Source organism: Amblyomma maculatum, chromosome 1 (genome assembly GCF_055883805.1).
Source record: "Amblyomma maculatum isolate TAMU_Amacu chromosome 1, ASM5588380v1, whole genome shotgun sequence".
Lineage (NCBI taxonomy): Eukaryota > Metazoa > Arthropoda > Arachnida > Ixodida > Ixodidae > Amblyomma > Amblyomma maculatum.
The window spans coordinates 462,148,966-462,171,196 of NC_139344.1; the positions used below are offsets into that span (position 1 = coordinate 462,148,966).

The 22,231-nt window shown below is 48.0% G+C and overlaps 1 pseudogene; it reads left to right on the forward strand.

Moving 5' to 3' along the window:
- The window catches only part of LOC146209798 (uncharacterized), a 103,040-nt pseudogene extending 81,171 nt beyond the window's left edge, over positions 1-21,869 (forward strand).
- The last annotated feature ends 362 nt before the right edge of the window (positions 21,870-22,231 follow it).

The window sequence follows — 22,231 nt, forward strand, 5'->3', positions numbered from 1 at the left end:
AGAAAGGGGCTCGCTGTAAGCCATATGGTGCTGCAGTCGCTTGTTATATGTTGAAATACTGTAAGCAAGGTCAGCTTGGGTGGTCTATGTAGTGCCGAAACGGGTCCCATGTAGGCTGTGGCAGCGTTGTAACAATGCTCGTGCCCACGCAATATCCACATGGGACGCCAGTGTGGTAGACGGACAATGTGCAGGAACATTTTGGGAAGGCACAACTTGAATGACCCCCATATTACTCCAGCAAGTAAACTGTGGAATTTGGAGGGCACTACTGCAGCGTGTATTGTACACATGGGGCTCTGGTGAGATACGCAAGGACTAACTTGGTGTAGACCAGTGAAATGTGAAAAAAGATCATGGACAACCCGAATTGGGCAGTTTATCTGGGCCCCACACGGGACATGAAGGGGCTGAACCGGTAGGTTTTCCGATGCAATACCCAGATGAGACCCAAATGGGGTAAGCAAGGGCTAACGTGGCGTAGACCATAGGATATGAGAAGAAAGATCGTTGGTAACCCAACTTGGGCATTTATCTGGGTCCCACACGGGACATGGAGGCGCTAAACCGTTAAGTTTTACGATGTAATACCCACATGGGACCCAAATTGGGTAAGCAAGGGCTAACTTCATGCATACTTGGGCATTGTACAGGAATACTGCGGCCAGGCCCACCTGAAAGCCCATGAAATACCCTAGAGGGCCCCGTGTGGGCCCTGGAGGGGCTAACATGCTCTGTAGGCCCATACAATACCCTATCTGGCACCACACGGGGTTTTGGAGGGCTAAAATAGAATGTGAACTATGATTAGCCCTTTAGTTACCCAGATGGGACCCTTTTGATTATTAGATGGGGCATCCAGACTTGGGCAGCCCACAATGTTTCTCTGCACCGCCCAGGTTTGCATCAAATAAGCCCATTCATCGCCCGCTAAGGCCCCGTTTGGGTTTTTTCTGAGAATATGAACTAGCTTAGCCCATTAAGAACCCATGCTGGTTCAATCTAGGTGCCAGGTGGGCTGCCCAAGATGGGCTTGCCCCTAGATTTCCTGCACTCAAACCAAGTCGATCTTCATCATCATCAGCCTGATTATACCCACTGCAGGGCGAAGGCTTCTCCCATATTTCTCCACTTAACCCGGTTCTGTGCTAGCTGCATCCACTTGACCCCTGCGAACTACTTAATCTCATCCGCCCACCTAACTTTCTGCCGCCCCCTGATACGCTTTCCTTCTCTCGGAATCCAGTTTTTTACCCTCAGCGACCATCGGTTATCCTTTCTTCACACTACATGTCCTGCCCATGCCCATTTCTTCTTCTTAATTTCCACTAGAATCTCGGTAACTTGAGTTATTTCTCTGACCCACTCTGCACGCTTTCTATCTCTTAATGTTACCCCTACCATTTTTCGTTCCATAGCCCTCTGGGTTGTCCTCAACTTAAAGGGGTCATGCAATGCCTAAAACGGGGTAAAACAAATCGCTCGAGAGATAGGTACTCTCTCACAGGTCAATTCACCGCAAGAATTTTTTAGCTAGCTTCATTAACACCAGAGATATCGGCGATTAAAAATGGCGCTCCTCCTCGCTCCCCTCAACTCAACACTCCGAGACACCAGAAAAAAAAACGAAGAAAACAGCTCGGGAACTCCGCCCCGCTAGCCCCGCCCACGAAGCGCCATCGGGTGACGCTCGGTTCTCAGACTTCCGGTCGTCGCGCCTGTTTTCCCCCGAGCGTCGCCTATGCATTCACGGTCTGCCTTTGCCGTCCCGTCTGCGTTTGCATAGCTTTCAACCTTGCCTGCTGTCTTCCTCGGCCGCCGGTGTCTTCAGTTTCTTGACCTCTCGGAATTGTGTGCGACAGCAGCCCGAACGACTCGGGTCGTTCGCGAGCGCATACCTGCAGGTGGGAGTTCACACATACCGGCGGCCGCCGCGGAGGGAGCACTTCCCTTCATATCCCTGTCCCATTCAGCGCAAATTAGCGTGCACTCCTGCCGAGCACGGCTTTCTACAAGACCGCTTTCTTCTCTCGCGCTGCCTGGGTCAGTCTCTTTGGTACCGTCTTCTGCGGTTTGACCAACGGCGGCCGGTGACCCCTCGCGGAGTTGACGCGATAGCATCGACTCTGCATGGATGCTGGCAGACGATCGAGCGTGTGAGCTGCCCGCGTGCAAACATATGTCGTCGTCACTTTTAGTCCGGAGCTGCTTTCATTATGGCCGGCGAGAGGCATCTCTTGTGCATAACGAATGGAATGTATACGCGTACGTATCACCGACGAGAGCACGGACTGATGGTCGCTACAGAGTTTGGATATCGGATATGACAGGTGAGCACGAATTATTCGTCCGCGAATCTTAAAACTGAGATTAACAAAAAAGATAGTGTAGTGTTTTTTTTTTTTTTTTGACGTCCTTTCGCACATCGTTTAGGAAGTGCCAATGCGCAACGTGCACGCGTGTTTATGTCATGTGTACGCATCGTCCGAGCCAGACTCGACGGCGCAAAACATCAGCAAAGCAGCTCGGCACATTCAGTTCGGCAGCGCAGGTTGTCACTGATTTTCGCGCCGACACGCAAGAATCGCGAACATGAGCATGCGAGCGGCTACGCTAGAGACGCAGCGAAGCGGGTGATTCCAAAACGCCGTCCGCCGTGGCTTCGATGCAAATAAGGCCTAGCGACGACCAGGGAGCAGCGCACGATCGGAGTGCCGTCGGTCGCAGCGCCCGCGGACGGCATCGCTGCGGTAACCTGGCGACATCCGGTGCTGCACATAAGCGGTGCGAATTTGTGTACTTTCGCGATGAAGCTGAGGAGAGACCTTTTTTGACGCACGTTTCATTTATACACGAAGGTTGATGCTGCCTTTTTAATCGGTACGGTGTTGAATCGGACCTGCGTGCTCTTTTCGCACTGCTGCACCGACGCGCATTTTCAGTCGGACGCACACAGTTTAGGAAGTGCCAGTGCGTAACGTGCACGCGTGTTTTATCTCATGTGTACGCATCGGCCGATCCAGAAACAACCGCGCAAAACATGAGCAATGCAGCTCGCCACATGCAGTTCGGCAGCGCAGGTTGTCACTGTTTTCCGAAGCTACACGCAAGAATCGTGCACAGGAGCACGCGAGCGACTACACTAGAGACGCAGCGAAGCGGACGATTCTAAAATGCCGTCCGCCGTGGCTGCGATGCAAAAGAAACAAGGCCTATCGACGAGCAGGGAGCAGCGCACGACCGGAGTGCCGTCGGCCGCAGCGCCCGCGCCTGGCGGCATCGGGTGCTGCACTTAAGCGGTGCGAATTTGTGTACTTTCGCGATGAAGCTGAGGGTACACCTTTTTTTTTTTTTTACGCACGTTCCATTTAATTATTAACACGCCGCACAAATGGTCGATGCGGCAAAGACGAGACGGGACTACAGTACAGTACGTTGCTGCGCCGTCGGTCGGTACATAAAGGTTGATGCTGCCTATTTAATCGGTACGGTGTTAAATCGGACCAGCTAGTGCTCTTTTCGCACTCCTGCACCGACGCGCACTTTCAGTCGGATGCCACCACCTTTTCGGTTAACATCGCGAACCGAAGCGCCAAGCTCGGGTTCACGCATGCATTGCAGCACTCGAGCAGACGACTTTCGCAGCTACCGGAAGTGTGTCAGTGACGTAGTGGGCGTCGCGGCTGCACCCAATGGCAGCCTGTCGTGGCCTGTCACTCTGGGACTGGTGACGTAGGAAATCACGGCAGAATAGTCCCAAATTTCGCCGCCACGCGGAAATGGCGCAGCCCGCGAATTTCAAAAAACGCTGTTTTTAAAAATTAATAACAAATCGCTGGATTTTTTCCGATGAGTTTTACTTTGAACGAATGCTCGGAAGCATTTGTTCTGCGCATTGAAAACGTTTGTCAGTGACCTTTCTAGCTGTTTCATCCCCCCTTTAAGCAGAACTCTCTTGGCTAGCCTCCACGTTTCAGCCCCATAGGTGAGTACAGGCAAGATACAACTGTTGTATACTTTCCTCTTGAACGATACCGGTAAGCTGCTAGTCATAATCTGCGAGTGCTTGCCAAATGCGCTTTATCCCAATCTTATTCTTCTTGTTATTCCCTTTTCATGGTCCGGATCTGCGGGTACCACCTGTCCTAAGTAGACATAATCGCCTACTACTTCCAGTATTTCGCTACCTAATGTAAACTGCTGTATCTTCCCGAGGCTGTTGGACATTACCTTAGTCTTCTGCATATTGATTTTCAAACCTACCTTTCTACTTTTCCTGTCTAGGTCATCAATCATTATTTGCAGTTCATCCCCCGAGTTGCTTAGCAAGGCAATGTCTTCAGCAAATCGCAGATTGCTGAGGTATTCTCCATCTACCCTTATTCCTAACTGCTACCATTCCAAGTCTCTGAATACTTCCTCTAAACAAGCTGTGAATAGTACTGGGGAGATTGTGTCTCCTTGCCTAACACCTTTCTTTATAGGAATTTTGTTACTTTCTTTATGCAGAACTATGGTTGCAGTGCAGCCACTATATATATCTTCCAGCACTTTCACGTACGGCTCGTCTACCCCCTGATTTCGCAATGCCTCCATCACCGCCGAGGTTTCAACTTAGTCAAATGCTTTTTCGTAATCAATGAATGCTATGTATAAGGGCTGGTTATATTTTGAGCATTTTTCTATCACCTGATTGATGGTATGGATATGATCGATAATAGAGTGTGAGGTTCTTTTCTTTAGATCTTCTGGCCACCTTATTCTGTGGCTTATTAAGAAACAGCAATCTAAATAGACGACCATACTGACCAAGCTAACAACGAATAATTTATGTACACATGGACGGGACGAGAGTAGAACGAACGGACGAAGTGGGTCAAGGACTTAACACTAAGTTATCTACAGTCACCAGTTAGTTCGTTGGGTGGGGAAGCCGGTGCAGACGCTCCGGGTAGTCAGAGTTCTGCAGGGTCGGTGCAGTAGGGCCTCAGTAATCCCAGCGGAAGGCCAGGCCACCGGACGGGGCCCTGTAGAGGCAAGAGGCCTTGAGTGGCCTTCCACGGCAGATGCGTTAGGCCTCCCCGACGTGCCTGGGCTCAGCACGGCGCCGAAAGCTTTGCCAGTGAAGAGCTGGCGCTGTGGCACTCCCGGGCCCGACCACCGTTCCGAGTTTCGTGGTCGACAGGAGAACAGGACAGGATACGGCCGGCAGGCCCCAGGTCTGGATCCCCGGGTCAGGCCTGGCAGAAGACGAACCGCTCCGAGCTCTTTGGACAGCCGATCGGCTCCGCTGCTCGCCTGTTCTCCCCCGCTCGTGGCTCGCGCTCCTCGAGCCAACCTTCACGTTTTCTTCTTCTTCTTTCTCCTTTCTTCGTTTCTTTCTTCGTCATTGATCAAATTATCAGATGTTCTTCACAAATATGCCCCCCCTTTGAGAAGTTTTTTTTTTCGGGAAAAAAACTTGGCGCCATGACACTGATGCACTCTTTCGGAGGACGACGGCACACCACAACACTGCTGCACCCATCACTGCACACCTCACAGAGTGGCCACACCATTGCTATTGTCCGCTGAGAGTCTGAGTCACTCGCGCACAGAAAATAAAAATAAAAAACATTCGTTTTTTTAAGTAACATTAACACTCAACACTTGTCAGAAGAAATAAACTCTTAGAAACATATTATGAACAGCACGACGACACCTCCAGAAGACAGCTCAGAGATTAACATTGTCTCCCGTATCATTCTCGATTCAACAGTTGACTATTCTGTATCGAATCTCGGTTCCCCAGTCCACTCTGGGACCAAGGTTCTTCACTGAACGTTGACAACGGAGTTTTCGACTCGACGTTATCAAGAACTGCGAAGAATGAAGTTTGTAGGGCATTCACTGGCTGGCGCTCTTCGTAGCTTTTTGTGTCAAAGGACCTGCGTCCTAATGGAGCGTTCCTCAGGTTTCCTTTCGGGACAGTCCTCTTACATGTATCGCACGACCTCACAAACCGCTTAATGTCAGCTTGCACCCCTGGCCAGTAAAAGTTATCAAGCACTCTTGCGGCAGTTTTTCTGACACTCTGGTGGCCGACAAGTGCGCTTCCATGTACCTGCACGAGGACCTGACGGCGCAAAACCTTCGGAACGACCGTTTGTTTAATTGTTTTTCCTGGACAAGGTTGATAGGTCCGGCACAAAATGCCGTCACTTAGATGGAAGGTGTAGGCCGTCTGCCCTTTTCCGTCATAGGTTTTCTTAAGCTTGCGACGACACACGTCTAAGCTGGCGTCCTCTTCTTGTTTCTTGCGAAAAACAGACCGAGGTAAGTTGATTACGGTTTGAGTGGCATCCAAACCAGTCCCTGAAACTTTCGCCGCCAGAACCTGGAAAGAAGCACTGTACCCATCATCACTGCCAGGTATGCTTCTCTGGCCCGTCAGGACTGTTGGAGCGTCGGCGAATGGGACGCTTGCACCCGGAACGTTACCAATAATTACGTCATATGATGGCGTCGGCAGGCACCTAGCAATAGCTTTGCCTGTGAAGTATGGCGACTTGATAATAACCTCCGCCTCAGGCGCTTCGATGTCAGAACCATCCACTAAACGTAAAGATGCTCGCTCACCGGTATATGCATCCTCGGGCACCAAAGCCTGACGCACCACGATGCCATTAGAACCAGTGTCGCGCAGCACCGACACTGCTTGTCCGAACACTTCTCCATGCTTCACTGGCATGTTGTTAATAATCTGAGATGGACTACGAGCCGAATCGTCCCTTCGAACATCTAGGCATTTTCTTCCCAGCTGACGACCAGGGCGGGAATCTCGAGGGGACGTGCAGCAAGCAGACGTCTCCCGGTCATTTGAATTTCCGTATCGACACAACTGGGTTTCATGCCTAGATTTGCGACATAATGTGCAATATGTGGGCTTCGGTTTAGTACGGCAATCCGACGACCTATGTCCGATCTCTTCACAGATGAAGCATTGAATTCTCATCTTTGGGTTCGGGGCTGCGTCCTGCGGTTTCGCAGAATTCTGCTCAGCTCTATCTTTAAAACTCGCGATATTATTCTGTTGCTGAGCCTCAAGAAAGTGATCGGCGGCCTCAGCAATCTCGTCCACCGTTTTACAATCACGTTCTCGCAAGAAAACTATACGATCGTGACAGCTGTTTAAGAACTGCTCCGCCACTATCATTTCCCGAGCCACTTCAAACGTGCGACCTTGTCCTCGCATCTCGACCCAGCGGTCAAAAAAACTTAACAGCCTTGTGGTGTACTGGGAAGCTGTCTCAACATCTTGCGGCTTGCTTCCACGAAACTTCTCTCTGTAGCCCTCAGCCGTGAACCAAAACCTCCGAAGTAAGGCAAGTTTCGATACATCATAATTGACTGAGTCCTCAGGGGAGAGTCGTCCAAAGACTCTGAGAGCTTCTCCGCCGAGACACAGACTCAAAGCCGTGGCCCACTTCTCTTTCGGCCAGCCCTGTCCAATGGCGACATGTTCAAACGCTTCAAATACGCGTCCAAATCGTCCCTTTCCTCATTAAACAGTGGAATCAATCCATGAGGACTAATTGGGAAAGACGGAGCTGGTACGGTCCCGTGCTCAGCGCTTCCAGAACTAGGAGCGTTTTCTCCCAATTCCGCAAGTCGTATTCGCAGCTGCAAATTCTGGTTTTCTTGCTCCAAGCGCTGCTTCGTCGCTTCACGTTCTACAGCTCTGTCTTCCCTTGCCTTTTGCAATTCTTTCTCAACCCACTGGCGCAACTCGACTCCCTGCAAACCTATACGTTCCCCTACCGCGAGCAACTCTCGTGCACTTATTTTTCTCCAATCTCTAGCCGCGGGGAAATGCTGCTTGGCCGGCCTGGTCCTGCCGTGGACGCTAAAATTGTGAGGATCTTTTCTTTAGATCTTCTGGCCACCTTATTCTGTGGCTTATTCCGAGACAGCAATCTAAATAGACGACCAGACTGACCAAGCTAACAACGAATAATTTATGTACACATGGACGGGACGAGAGTAGAACGATCAAGTGGCCTTTCCACTGCAGATGCGTTAGGCCTCCTCGACGTGCCTGGGCTCAGCACGGCGCCGAACGCTCGTGCCAGTGAAGAGCTGGCGCTGTGGCACTCCCGGGCCCGACCACCGTTCCGAGTTTAGTGGTCGACAGGAGAACAGGACAGGACACGGCAAGCAGGCCCCAGGTCTGGATCCCCGGGTCAGGCCTGGCAGAAGAAGAACCGCTCCGAGCTCCTTGGACAGCCGATCGGCTCCGCTGCTCGCCTGTTCTCCCCCGCTCGTGCCTCGCGCTCCTCGAGCCAGCCTTCACGTTTTCCTCTTCTTCTTTCTCCTTTCTTCGTCTTTGATCAAATTATCAGATGTTCTTCACATAGAGTACCGTTTCCGAAACCCTGCTTGATCCTTTGCTTGATTGCAGTCTAAGGTTGTCCTGATTCTATTAGCGATTACCTTAGTAAATACCTTATAAGTAACAGACAGTAAGCTGATTGGTCTGTAATTTTTAAGGTCCTTATAGTCCCCTTTCTTGTGAATGAGGGTAATGTTTGCATCCTATAATGGTTCCGGTACCGTCGATGACACCAGGCACTGCGTATACAGGCTGGCCAGTTTTTCTAGCACGATATCCCCCCCGTCCTTCAGCAAATCTGTAGTTATCTGATCCTCTCCAGCTGATTTCCCCTTTTCATAGTTTCTAGTGCTTTCTTGACCTCGTCCTTCGTCACTGGTGGAACGTCTGACTGTTTTTCCCTACCACCAATCTCATTACGGTCCTGACTACTTTGGCTACTGTAGAGATCTGTATAGAACTCCTCGGCTACTTTAACTATCTTCTCCATATTAGTGATGGCGTTGCCCGCCTTGTCCCTTATCACATACATCTGGTTTTTGCCTATGCCCAATTTCTTCTTTACCGCTTTAAGGCTTCCCCCGTTCTTTACAGCATGCTCAATTTTCTTCATGTTATACTTCCTTATATCGGCTACCTTGCGCTTATTGATTAGCTTTGATATCTCGGACAATTCGATCTGCTCTGTTGGATTGGAAGCTTTCATACTCTGGCGTTTCTTAATCAAATCTTTCGTCTCCTTAGACAGCGCAGCGGTGGCGTAGCGGTAGAACATCCGCCTCGCCTGCAAGAGGACCGGGGTTCAAATCCCGGTGCCACGCAACTCTCCACCGGATGAAAAAAAAAGAAAAGAAAAAAAAATCTGCGTGTCGATGGAGTTGCATAAACAGGCTTGGGGTGCGACCTGATGCCGGTGAACACCTCCGGCAACGCACTCCCTCACCAGAACAGGAGTTGGCCACCCTGGTGCAGTAATTGGCCACTACCTCCTATGATAAGCTCCATAAAACCCCGGCCCTCAGTCACCAGTGGCTGCGGAACAACTGACCACGGCGGCGGTCAGACCTGTGACGCAGCAGGGGGTGCTAAGAAAGCCTGGCTCCGCTGGACAGGCCGCCATTGGAAACTGACCCTGGCAACGTTTAATGCTAGAACCTTAGCTAGTGAAGCTAGTTTAGCAGTGCTCTTACAGGAACTAGAGGGCACGAAATGGGATGTCATAGGGCTTAGTGAGGTTAGGAGGCCGAATGAGGCATATACTGTACTGAAGGATGGGCATGTACTGTGTTATCGAGGTTTACCAGAGAGGCGACAACTAGGAGTAGGTTTCCTTGTCAGTAAGTATATAGCAGATAGTATAGATGAATTCTATAGTATTAATGAGAGGGTTGCAGGCATCGTAATTAGGCTTAATAAGCGGTATAAACTGAAGGTCGTACAGGGCTATACACCTACATGTAGTTATGATGACCAGGCAGTTGAAAGCTTCTATGAAAATGTAGAATCGGCAATGCGAAAAGTAAAGACGCAGTATACTGTACTAATGGGCGACTTCAATGCCAAGATAGGGAAAAAACAGGCAGGAGACAAGGCAGTAGGTGACTATAACATTGGTTCAAGGAATAGCAGGGGGGAGTTACTAGTTGAGTTTGCAGAGCGCAATAACTTACGAATCGTGAATACCTTCCTTAGCAAACGGAAGAACCGGAAATGGACATGGAAAAGTCCTAACGGAGAGACTAAAAATGAAATCGACTTCATAATGTGTTCAACCCCCGCCATTGTGCAGGATGTAGAGGTAATTGGGAAAGTGCGATGCAGCGACCACAGGATGGTGAGGTCCCGAATTAGCCTAAATCTGAAGAAGGAACGCAACAGATTAGTAAGAAAGAAACCCATCAACGAATCAGCGGTGAGGGGGAGGGCAGAAGAGTTCAGGATCTCGCTACAGAATAGGTATTCAGCTCTAACTGAGGATGGCGACATTACCCTAGAGGCAAGGAACAATAATGTCAGAGATATAATTACTGAGTGCGCGGTAGAAGTAGGCGGTAGGATAGTTAGAGAGGATACCGGTAAGCTAAGTCGATCTTAAGTTTGCCCTAATGTTGCATTCCGGCAAGGGATCTCTGCGGGCTGAATTTGTTAATGTCGGCTTGTTTTGCCCCATAATTACCAACATGGGACCTTAACGGGCTTGTAATGGGAAGCCCAAATCCTGCTCGCCCACATGATACCCAAAAGGGCCCAAGGTGGGTTAAGAACGGTTTTCCCAAGCTCACATTGACCACACGGGGCCCAGACGGGCATTGAAAGCTGTGCTACTTGGGTGTGGGAAGATTTGTAGATATAGGGAACGACAGTTGCCTCTTGTTTTTCCTAGCCAGATCCTGCCAGTTCCTTCTTTTTGGTTTGCTTAAACATGCAAGCATCGATTATGAAACGGACAGGAGCAGTTGCTTGGGGTATCCTGCCTTCACAAGGCGATCGGTTTTGTGGTTGAAATTTCTTTTATGGAGTGAAAGCATGATTTTTTTAAAGCATTTGTATATCACGACATAGCCATGGTGCGTTTTACGAGCTTAGAGTGCGACGACGCAAACGGTAGCAGTAGTTTGTTGCATCGGGGTTCATAAGACCAGCAGGTGTGCTTTGGCATGAAGCTGAGTCTGAGAACAAGAAATCTTATCTTATATTCAGGCTATCCTCCAGTCAACTTCGTCACAGAGCATCTCGGCGTCCACTGCAGAGACTGTAAAAGTAAAGACTGCAAGGCGTATGTCCAACAAAACAAAAGTGTTAAACAGGCATCGGGACAAGTTAACCCGTGAAATTATTGAGGCCGCGCAAATTGCCTGGTCAAATGACGTCAACATCCCGTCCTTGGCGTTGCCAGCCAAGGAACTAAGATTTCTAGCTACAGGAAAGTGACGTGGTGGCATCAAACTTGTTTTCCCGTGCATAATCAAATGTGTATCGCTTCTATGCTTTCTTTTGTTGTTTGGAGCCTCATATACATATTACCGCGTTCCGAGCAATAAACATCAGTTGCCAATCAGCACCTGTCCGTGTATGTCTTCCTTGTCGCGCTGCTCTTCAAAATCATGGTAGTGGTTTTTGTGAATAACGATCAAAAAACGACTTTAACGGGTGCTAAGCCACTTTGGAGGGCTTTGGATGAGTAAATATTTGTTAGAGCATCCCACACATTAAATACGCTAACAACGACAATAAATGAAGTTAGCATGCTCGGACTAAGAAGACAGCCGTGTGATGAGTAAGGCGTCGGCTTCAGGCACTCGCACATGGCCAGGGTGGCGGTCGCCGAAGCAGCGACAGATCGAAATTTAGAGATAATAACTTTACTAATAAACGCTGAAATGAAGAACTTTAAGCTTTGACACTGAAGAGGTTTCTTGCGCACTTGTCCCCGAGTACAGAATTTACTTTATACTTAATGCCTATAATCAGTAATCACTTTGGTTTAGTCATTTCCGCAACCTTCACGAAAGGCCCAAGAGAGATGCTCTCGGCGCATTGTATCCTCTTCTGACAAGATATCGACTTGGGAACAGTGGTGACTAGCTCGTAAATAAGTATGCATATTGTTCAAGATCGGTCACATCACATCGCCCGTGCGACTTAATCGTTACGCAGGGATGCCAAGGAGGATACAAGGTGCCCTTTTGAAGGCTCGAATATGCTGGCGCCGTTGCATGTGATTCGAGACACAGCTTTGCCCAGTTATCGGTCACGTAGCAAGCGCAACCGACTCCCCGAAACAAAGTAGGCACAGTCTAATACTGACTCTGATCGACACGATGAACCATGCCGCTGAGTCCTGCGTGGTTCGAGCGGCGCTCTGTGCCGGCAGTCGAAGTCTTCAATCACTCTATTCCAAGCCTTTCCCTGCGGACAACTGGAAGTTTTCTGCTTGCGTCATAGAATTGTGGCGCCGCGTCTGAGTATTAATATGTCGGGAACTCAGGCGGTTCCGTACCACGAATTTTCTCCGGCTAGCGGACGTCCAACTCACCACCGCTTTCTCGATGTAGACAAACGGTCGAAACGTCGCTGCCTAACTTCAGCCACTTGTGTTCTTTCGCGTGAATCCACAAAATGCATTTTCGGTTTTTATCCTCATCAGAAAGGGCCAAGAGCAATTGATCGACGCTCGGGTTAGAAATCTGGACCCAAATCGAATAAAGCATCGCATAAAAAAAATGCAAAAAGTAACTGACAGATGCAACCCCGACAAGAAAAGGCGGGAGCAACCACAACGAGCCGAATAAGTACGGTGTGAAGGCGCGAAAAAGCGAAACGCATTCGTTCCATAGGCTCGTTTACGATAGCCTTTTAATTTTCACTTGGTATACCAAGCGATTATTCCTTCACGCAAAAAAAAAAAAAATGTGTGACGAAATAGGCGCAAAATACCAATTGTGTAAACCACGGGAGCGCACATCAAATAAATATTTCACAGCGGTCTGCGAGAAAGCGCACGGAACAAGTTTCTCTCACGTGCAGACGGAGTTGACGCACGCAGGTTGAAGAGCCCGTCCGATAGGTGACGCGGAGCCGCTTAGAGATGGCGGTGTTTGCTGCCGCCGGAGCTCCACGCTTCGACGCTTATTAGCAGTGCACGTTTTGGCAATATAATGTTCAACATTAAAAATAGCTATTCTTGCACATTGCCCCACATGTCACCTCTAGGGTTCGGTTGTTGAGTGCAAAAAAAGTTGATCAGGCAGCCGTAATAAGCAAAAAAGAAATACGCAAACAAACAAAATTAAAAGTCAACAAACTCGAAGAAAATGCATCTCAGACAACGTTTCGTAGCCGAAAGAAAGCAGCTTTTAAAGATAAATGCAACATACACACATATGCAACAAATTATATGATTAATCCTAATTGAATTGCGGGAGCAACGGCCGAAACCTTTTTTTTTTTGCCTGCTGCATTATTCCCCTTTCAGTGTAAGGCTCTGGATGCAAGGTCATCCTTCAAGGGTATGAAGCGACAGCGTACGCTCACATATAAAGTCACGCCGCATGGACGTGCCTGCGTGTCGTAGGGTAGCGAGAATGCGAACGGTTTTGGCGGGCTGATTCTGATATCACCCACCCTCCCATATAAAAGGAGCGAGCCCATTTAGGAGCTCCTTACTGCCCGTGGCATAGGGGTAACGTGAATTGTAACGTAGCGTGAGCTGATGAATACCCAACGTGTAAAGTTTGTGACCTAAACCTGTAATAAATATTAGTATTCGATTCTCCTTATATAAATAAATATTGCTGTAATAAGACGCATCGCCTATCACACTCAATGATCGCTTCTGTAGTCTTTGAAATGGAGGTGAATAAGTTTTGTACGTTTGACCCCAAGTTTCCATGCAATTGCTAATAGCTTATATAGCAGGGTGCTCCCTTGCAGCTGTCTCTTTCAAGTGGTGGAGAAGCAAGGTTGAACCAAATGTGCTGCTACCACAGATTTTGCTGCTTTTACCTATAGAGCGAAAGTTGTTGGCGCTGCGTTTCAGCCGCTTTGAATATCTTGGGTCGGAAAGCATGATGATTTTTTGCGCGGGTAGAGCGGCATTCAGGGGGTGCGCCATTGCGCCGTTCCGAAAACCTTGTTTCTCCATTCGTAGCATATGAACTCGAACATAGGCCCACACCCTACTCCAAGCCGAAACCGCGGAGCGGATGACCAGACAAAAAGGGAAGCTTTTCTATAATAAAATACGACCGAGAAAACTGAAAATGAGAGCAGCTCATGCTCCATCCATTATTCAAAACGCCAGCGTCTGGCGGAATACTAATCATGGTTCATACGCAGTACGTAGGCTTCCACGTCACGGGGCAGGAGGAAGTTCCATGGCCCCCGAAATACCTGCTGCAGTTGACAGGTGCACGATTCTGGGAAATTGTGAAGAAGCTAGAGAACATAAGGTATTCTCATGTAGCTGCATGTATGTGTTAATAGGAAATGTTTATGCCCCCGACGCGTCGTTTTCCTTCGCATGAAGCGACCTTTCACCAAAAAACAGTGATAATTATTTTAGAAACCAAATCTGAGCACATAGTGAAATATTCAGGATCGGTTTTATGAGCTCTTCGATAAAAATTGAGCTTCCAAGGCGCACATCATATTTTCTTCTGAAGTTCATCGACCGCTCACAGAAGAAAAACACGGCCATTGATGACTGATGGGAGCAGTTTTGAATACTAGCAGCAGAAAACCTGCCTGCCTGGAAGCCTGGAAGCCTGGCCGAGGAAGCTCTTCAGTCATATTTTTGCTCTAAACATTACCAATATAAATAATCATGGAGGAAGGTTTTCGCAGAATATGTCAAAACTTTCTTGTTATGCTTTCATCCCCTATGAGCAGCTACAATGCTGTCTTCTAATGAATATTTATGGGGCGCCACCTGCCTGTCATTTTTACAGCTGCAGTGAGCTGTTATCGTGCATTCTGAATCATATATATATTAACTCTGAAATCTATTCAGGTCTAATGGATTGTTAAAAAATATCGGCATGGATTCGTATGTACGCCGGCACCGCGTCCCAGTGAACAGATTAGCAGCTCCTGAGAATCCATGTATAAACTTTCTCAGTTGTAGTTAAGAGCCTGATGGTAAGCGCAAGTGTGTGGTTGAATTCTTAACTGTTATGAGCATGATTCTTTTTTGATCGTGTCAGAAACTGTTGCACCAATCAGTCCCAACCAACAGCAGGAATGATGCTTTAGGAGAAAAAATACATTTTTGGACACGTTCGAAGCCAGGCAGTGCCTCGCATCAAGCGACTGAAAAATTTTCTCAAGCAAATATTTGCATATGCTGGTCAGCGGGACTTGGGGCTTCTGCTTCATATTTCCTGCTTCTCTTAGTAGAATTAATTACTAAGTCGTGGGGCAAATGAGGAGAGCCAATATTTCCAACAGAAAATTGTTTTTTTTTTTTTTTTCACATATCAAAGTTTCTCAATGTTATACTTGTTCAAGTAGTAGAGAAATTGGCGTTTTATTTCAAGCTTTGGAGTCATCCGTTCTGAATATTGAAGGTCTTTTGGTGCCCTTGGGGTTGAAAATATATTTTCTGGTACTGGCTCAACCACAGCTATCTAAGCAGCGAGTGAAGGAACGAAAGCACCGAGCACTAACGCGTCGGTTCTACCTGTTCTGGCGGGCCAATGCGGCACTTCCCCTTTACATCATAATACGCAGTAGGAAAATTCGTGCTTTGAGCTTAGGTTTCAGCTTCCTAGTCAATGTCTCCTGTTTAAAAATCCACACGCGCGGCGCCAGAGCATCACGACAGCCGCCACTTGGCGACGCAGGCTACTGTCTGGAGGCGCGACATATTCCCCGGAAAGCGTACTGGCGAATACACCGTTGTAGAAAACACCAGTTAAATGTTTGTTTTCCAAAATGCCTTTACAAAAAAAAATGGTTCGAAAGTTTTCTTAATTTGGTCAATAAGAGAGAAACTCATCTCTCAGTATGGAAAATTTGTGCTCGTGTGTATTAGTTTCACCGTATGTGTGCCACTTTGTATGCTAGGACATTTGTCATTTTACAACGTGTGTTACTGCCATACGCTTTACTAAAACTAGGTGTTGTGCAGTCGGCAGCGCGTCATGCCATGATGTTTACACCGGGATGTCGAACCGGAAACGGAGCCAAACCAAAAACCAGAACCGAACACATATTTTTGCCCGAACCCGAACCGAACTGAACCCGAATTTTTCTGCCATTTCGAACTGAAACGAAACCAGAACGAATCGGAAGAATCGTTCGGAACCGTTCGCTCTACTGTTGTGGCCCACTTTACTAACAACTGACCTTCTACACTGCTAACATTCTCGAATACATAAGCACAACTGGACTTCACTCCTTCTTTTAACTTTCTATCTCCTGCCCCCACTCCCCTTTCTCAACTTATGCCTTGTGGCAATGTTTTCGAAAAAAAAACTCACCTTCAGTATTTTTTTTTTATTGCTGCTTGTAAAGCTCTCTTCTCGCTTACTTCAAAACCTCCAGTGCACACCGCAAACATCAGAACCATATTGAAAAATCGTCCCTTGCATAGAAATGATAAGAACAGAGGAAAATATATTGCCACATGCATAGCACCAATCTCTGGAGTCAAGCTGTCGTTTCACCCCGAACACGGGTGTGCGCTTCGCTGAGCATTATCGCACCACTCATTAGGAAAGTTGCCCCATTCGAGAATCATCCTAGGCAATGGAATAATAGCTTGTAATTCGTAAGTTCAGTTACATACTTATGAATAAATACACATAACCATGTACATGTATATAACCTGGATTTCGGAAGATTTAACTAACCGTAAACAGGATGTATTATTTAACGGGGAGGTATCGGACTGTCTTTCAGTCTCTTCTCGAGTACCCCAAGGGAGTGTACTCGGGCCTCTATTATTTCTCATCTACATCAATGCCACCGTTGACACAGTTGTTCCTGGCGTGGAGATTAGTTTGTTTGCAGATGATCGCGTGCTGGACCGCTATAATGTTCTCATCACCTGATTGATTTCATTAATATCCTTGTATGGTGCCAAACACAGGGACATGGTCATAAACAAAAAAAAATACACATTTCCCATTCTTCACAAGCAACAAAAATATATTTTATCAAAGCTGTCACACTTGGGCATCACCACTACAAGGTGTATTCAGTTTTAAGTTCCTAGGTGGATTTAATATATCTGATTGTCCGCCTTTCACAAGCTGTGTTTCCTGCAGAACAAACTTTCGAAAGGCCTCGCTGAAGCTAAATTCCTGGCCTACAATTCTTTAATCAGGCCTAAGGTCGAGTATGAGTGGTGTGGGATCCTTACACTAAAACCAATATTTTAAAAATAAAAAGAATCCAACGAAAAGCCTAAAGGAAAGGAGGCGCTGGTCCTCCATCCTACGCATATTTTCTAACTACACGTCTTAGACGACACTCTCATCCCAGTGCCCTTACTTCGCACTTTACTCGAAATAACACATTGTTATTTTTCTTTTTTCGACATGCTACAAACGCGTGGATTCGTTAGGTCAAAAACGTAGCGCAAAAGTAAAGAAAAAATAGACAAAGAAAGACACATAAGACGATTTACGTGTCTTTGTCCATTGTTCTCTTTTTGCGCTGAACTGTTGGGTTAATACATCACGCCAGCATGCTCTCCTCAAACGAGTGGAATTCACCGGCGCAATGATTAGCAGCCTTCAGTGATCTGCATGTTCCATTTCGTTCTTTGTTTTACTTTTTGTTTTAATTTCTGCACTCGTGTCTGTAATATATACTGTATATGATATGCCATGGGAAAGGTTGAGGGTCGCCGGAGAAGGGGTAGGCAGCGAACGCGATGGTTAGATGGCATTCTCGAGGCATTGCAGATGAAGTTATGTGATGTTAAGAAGATAGTGAGAGACCGGAAAGCGTAGCGTGACATGGTCCATAGGGTCACGAAGAGTCGGACACGACTGAACGCCTGAACTGAACTGATGATATGCAGTCTAATATAAATAAACTCAAATGCCGAATGATGAATCTGCTGAAAAATTCACGCTGAATGTAGAGAGGGTGTACGTGGATGCAGCTCAGCACATCAAAAACGGAGCATACGTGGCATGTATGGCCACTCCAAAGTCAACCTTCATTAACGCTATAACATTTCATGCTAGCTCCATATGCGAGGCAGAGGAAGTAGCTATCGCACTGGCCATCGCGGATCCCCACACCAAAACTATTCTAAGCGACTCAAAAAGCGCCGTTCAAAATTTCGCCAAAAATTCTGTAAGCGCACTCGCGGCGCGAATTCTGCGCAACCGATCTCTCAATCACAACATCAATCTCGTATGGGTTCCGGCTCACGCGGGTAACTCCGGAAACGAAGGGGTCGACCGTCTAGCCCGAGGCTTAACCAACCGGGAGACGGGAGATCTATCGGGAACGGACGCGCCTGTGGAGGCACCGCGCACATACGCGGAGGTAACAAACTTTTATCGCGAGCTAAGATGCACGTACCCCGCCCCTCACCCCGACCTCGACCGGGCGCAAGCCACGACACTCAGACGCCTACAAACAAAGGCCATTCTTAGCCCCTACCGACTATCGTTAATTACAAACGGAGAATTCAACCCTGCATGCCGGCACTGCGGTGACGGGACGCAGGCCACTCAAGACCATATACTGTGGGAATGCGCCAGCAATCCCCCTCCAAAGACACTCTTGCCAGCTCCCTCAGCGGAGGAATGGGACAAGCTGTTGGCCAGCCCAAGGAAAACTACGCAACTGGCCCTCGTCACGCGAGCTCAAGAGGTCGCTCCCGACTGGAGGCCACCCTAGACTCGCCCCAGCCCGAAATAATTCCTTTCATTTCGTGGCAATAAAAGTTGTTACCACTGCCTCGGGTAGCAATTTACCGGTCTGTTCGCGAGTCGTATCTAAATTTAGCAAAGAGATGTTTCCGTACGTTGATTTCCCCTTTTGTCTTCTCTTCCTTTTGCTTCTAGTTATGGGTGCCTGTTTTGTTTCCCTTGACAAGTTAAACTGTGTCAGATGTGATGATCCGATAATCAAATTTCAAGAACGGGTGAATCAAGGAAATTATTATATTGGTTCACAGGAAGGGAAAGGCGCAGTAACTGTCACACTTGCTCTGTGGACACCCGAACCGCGCCGTAAGGGAAGGGAGGAAGGTGGGAATGAAAGTGGAAAGAGAGAAAGAGGGGCCGTAGTGGAGGGCTACGGAGTAATTTCGACCACCTGGGGATCTTTAACGTGCGCTGACATCGCACAGCACACGACGCCTCTTCGTTTCGCCTCCATCGAAACGCAGCCGCCGTGGTCGGGTTCGAACCCGGGAACTCCGGCACAGTAGTCGGGCGTTTTACCACTGCACCACCCCGGCGGGGCGAGTGGAATTATTAGTATGAATAATTATTCATATTTTTCACATACCCAATTCACATAGCCCATACAAATATGGTGTCGAAAGGTCGAATTGCGCTTTATCGCTTTATCCACAATCACAGATATGATTAACTAAAAATTGAGGTGCACTTTGGTCCACTAAAGTGCTTCAAGGCGGAAGCCTTCCCCGCCGCACTGCTTAGGCGTTCACTTCGAGACCGTTTGTGATTGACTAGAATTGAGGCAGGTATTGCGCCTTTTCTTTGCTGTGAACCAATTTTAATCACCGCTGATGCCTGCTGTATTGCGTCTATTTCTATATATGCTCTGTGGGGCGGCGTTCGAGGAAGCCGCCAAATGAAAGGCGATGTACGGATGCCGGGATGGAATGCCCAAAGGCGTCAGCTTCTCTCCTGGTGACGTAATCACCAGCCATAACATCACGACCGGATGTGACGTCATTATCACCTCCGGTTATTACACATGACCGGATGTGACATCATGATGACGTCACTGCCGATGACGTCGCCATGTGACGGCTATGGATGTCTCGAAACGTCTAACCATTACTGCTGGTAAGTGACAATTAGTAGTGACTTGCACTTTCTGAGTACTAGTCAATGTCTGGCTAGTGTTAGGATGAACTCCAAATGCATGGGTTCTATTTTATTAATAGTCGTAAATTATCATGAAATAATCTTGAAAATACCTTAAATCATGTTCCGATATCACCGATTGCTATTGCTTAAGCATCGATTCAATGGTGACTGACATGCGCCCATATAAGGCATGCACCCGAAACATGGACACATTTGCGGGCCACAGTGTGAGGCATTAAAGGATTTCGCCTTAATACACTGCAGAAAGCTAGGACTTAATGCTAGAAGTGCAATGTTGAGAGAAAACATAACTAATGAGCAACCAATGGGTTTCGCGGACACAAGGGAGGTCGGGAGAAAAACCGTGAAAAGCAGGGAGAGGGACAAAGACAGGCGGACCGAAGGAAACTGCGAGTCTGTACAACCAAGTGGAGCCCGTCACATCTGACGACAAATATAGACTACTATATCAAGTTTTGAGCTTTTATTACATACTGAAATGGTAAACTAAACTTGGTAATAAAAGTAAAGCAAAAACACATGTTCAAGCAACCGTGCTAGAGGACGAAGACGGGAGAGGCGTTTTATAAGCCAGGGAAATGGGCCTACTACACAATGGATAATGGCGCAGTGTACACACAGTGCTTTTGAAGTGGTTTTATCCTTGATAAGCACATGATGTTTTGACGCATGTTTTTAACGTTGGGCATGTGCGCAGATTTGATTAAAGCATAAATCGACGTGTGTTTTCACCAAAAATGACAGTTGTAAGTTCAGCGCCGTCGTGGGTCCCTTCTTGCAGCAGTCTGCGTACGCTAGCGCTGCTTTTAAACATTTATAATCATCAACTATCCCTAACCTCCATTCTTCTTGAGTAAAAATCCACCGAAGGTTTTTTTCTTTTTCTGAACACGTTTGAGTTGGTTCGGGCAGGGTCGAACCGGCTTGAACCTGAATGGAATGTTTCTCCGGAGCCGCAACCAAACCAGAAAAACTTCCTGTTCGACACACATGCTTAAGTTGTCTCTGAGAAACTCGCAATGGCGTTGAGGCCGGCATTCTCTCTCAGGGATAGTACGGAACCTTTGCGCATTCGGCTGCGGTACCCTTATGCGTACAGCGCTGCTTACCAGCAGACTTGCGAAACATGGTCAGTACCCCAGCGAATTAAATTGCTAGGTGTGTGTGTGTGTGTGTGTGTGTGTGTGTGTGTGTGTGTGTGTGTGTGTGTGTGTGTGTGTGTGTGTGTGTGTGTGTGTGTGTGTGTGTGTGTGTGTGTGTGTGTGTGTGTGTGTGTGTGTGTGTGTGTGTGTGTGTGTTGTGTGTTTGTGTGTGTGCGCGTGCGTGCGTGCGTGTGTTTGTTGTGTGTTTGCGTGCGTTTCCTCACAATTCATATGGCATTGTGAATGAATCACTTCGCCAATCCTCCTTGGTATGTGCAATCCATGGTTTCTCATTCCATTCGCGATGCAGGTGAGTTAGTGCTGCTTTGTGCTGAATGTACTATGTGCGATTGTGCACCATGTCCAGCAATGCCGTAATGTGCCTGGCAGCGGCACTGAGAGATACAAAAGGGGTGGCTTTCACAATCGAGCATCTGAACAATCGAAAGCTCTCGAAGTAACACTGAGGAATATCGGAGCGGATTGTGGCAGCCGTTTTCTCTACACTTCCAGGTACGCCGTGCGTGGAACGTCGACTTCCGGCACCGTCGGCTACCGTCGTTGTCAGCCGACGCACTCTTCTTCGTCTACTACGCGCTGGACAATTTCGAGGCGAGCGACGCGGTCTACAAGGGGGACCAGCTGCTGCTGGTCGAACATCGCGTAAACCTGCCGCTCCGCCACATTGCGGAATTCCCGCCGCTCCTCAACTGCTCGACAGACGCCGCTGTGGGTCGTCCCAGTCGCTCGTGCGCTGTCGTTACACCCGACACATGGTCGCTACGGGCGCCTGAGCACGCTTAGCATTCGTCGCTGCTATCATCAGCGCATTAGGTAACACGGTCGGTTGCTTGCGTTGATCGGTGACACATGCGACTGGGAGTTTATGGGCGCACAACGTCTGCGCACTGCACTTTTGACTGCCATCATGCCACATGCGCCCGGATGAGGTTAAGAAATTCGCGGGGATCAAGTGGATGCAGCTAGCACAGAACCGGGTTAAGTGTAGAAATATGGGAGAGGACTTCGCCCTGCAGTGGGTATAGTCTGGATGATGATGATGATGATGATGATGATGATTTCTGTGTACAGTACAGCATTCACTAGAGCAGCTCGTGGAAACTTTAATCGTCCTCTTGTCAAGTCTTCAATGAGCTGTGTGTCAT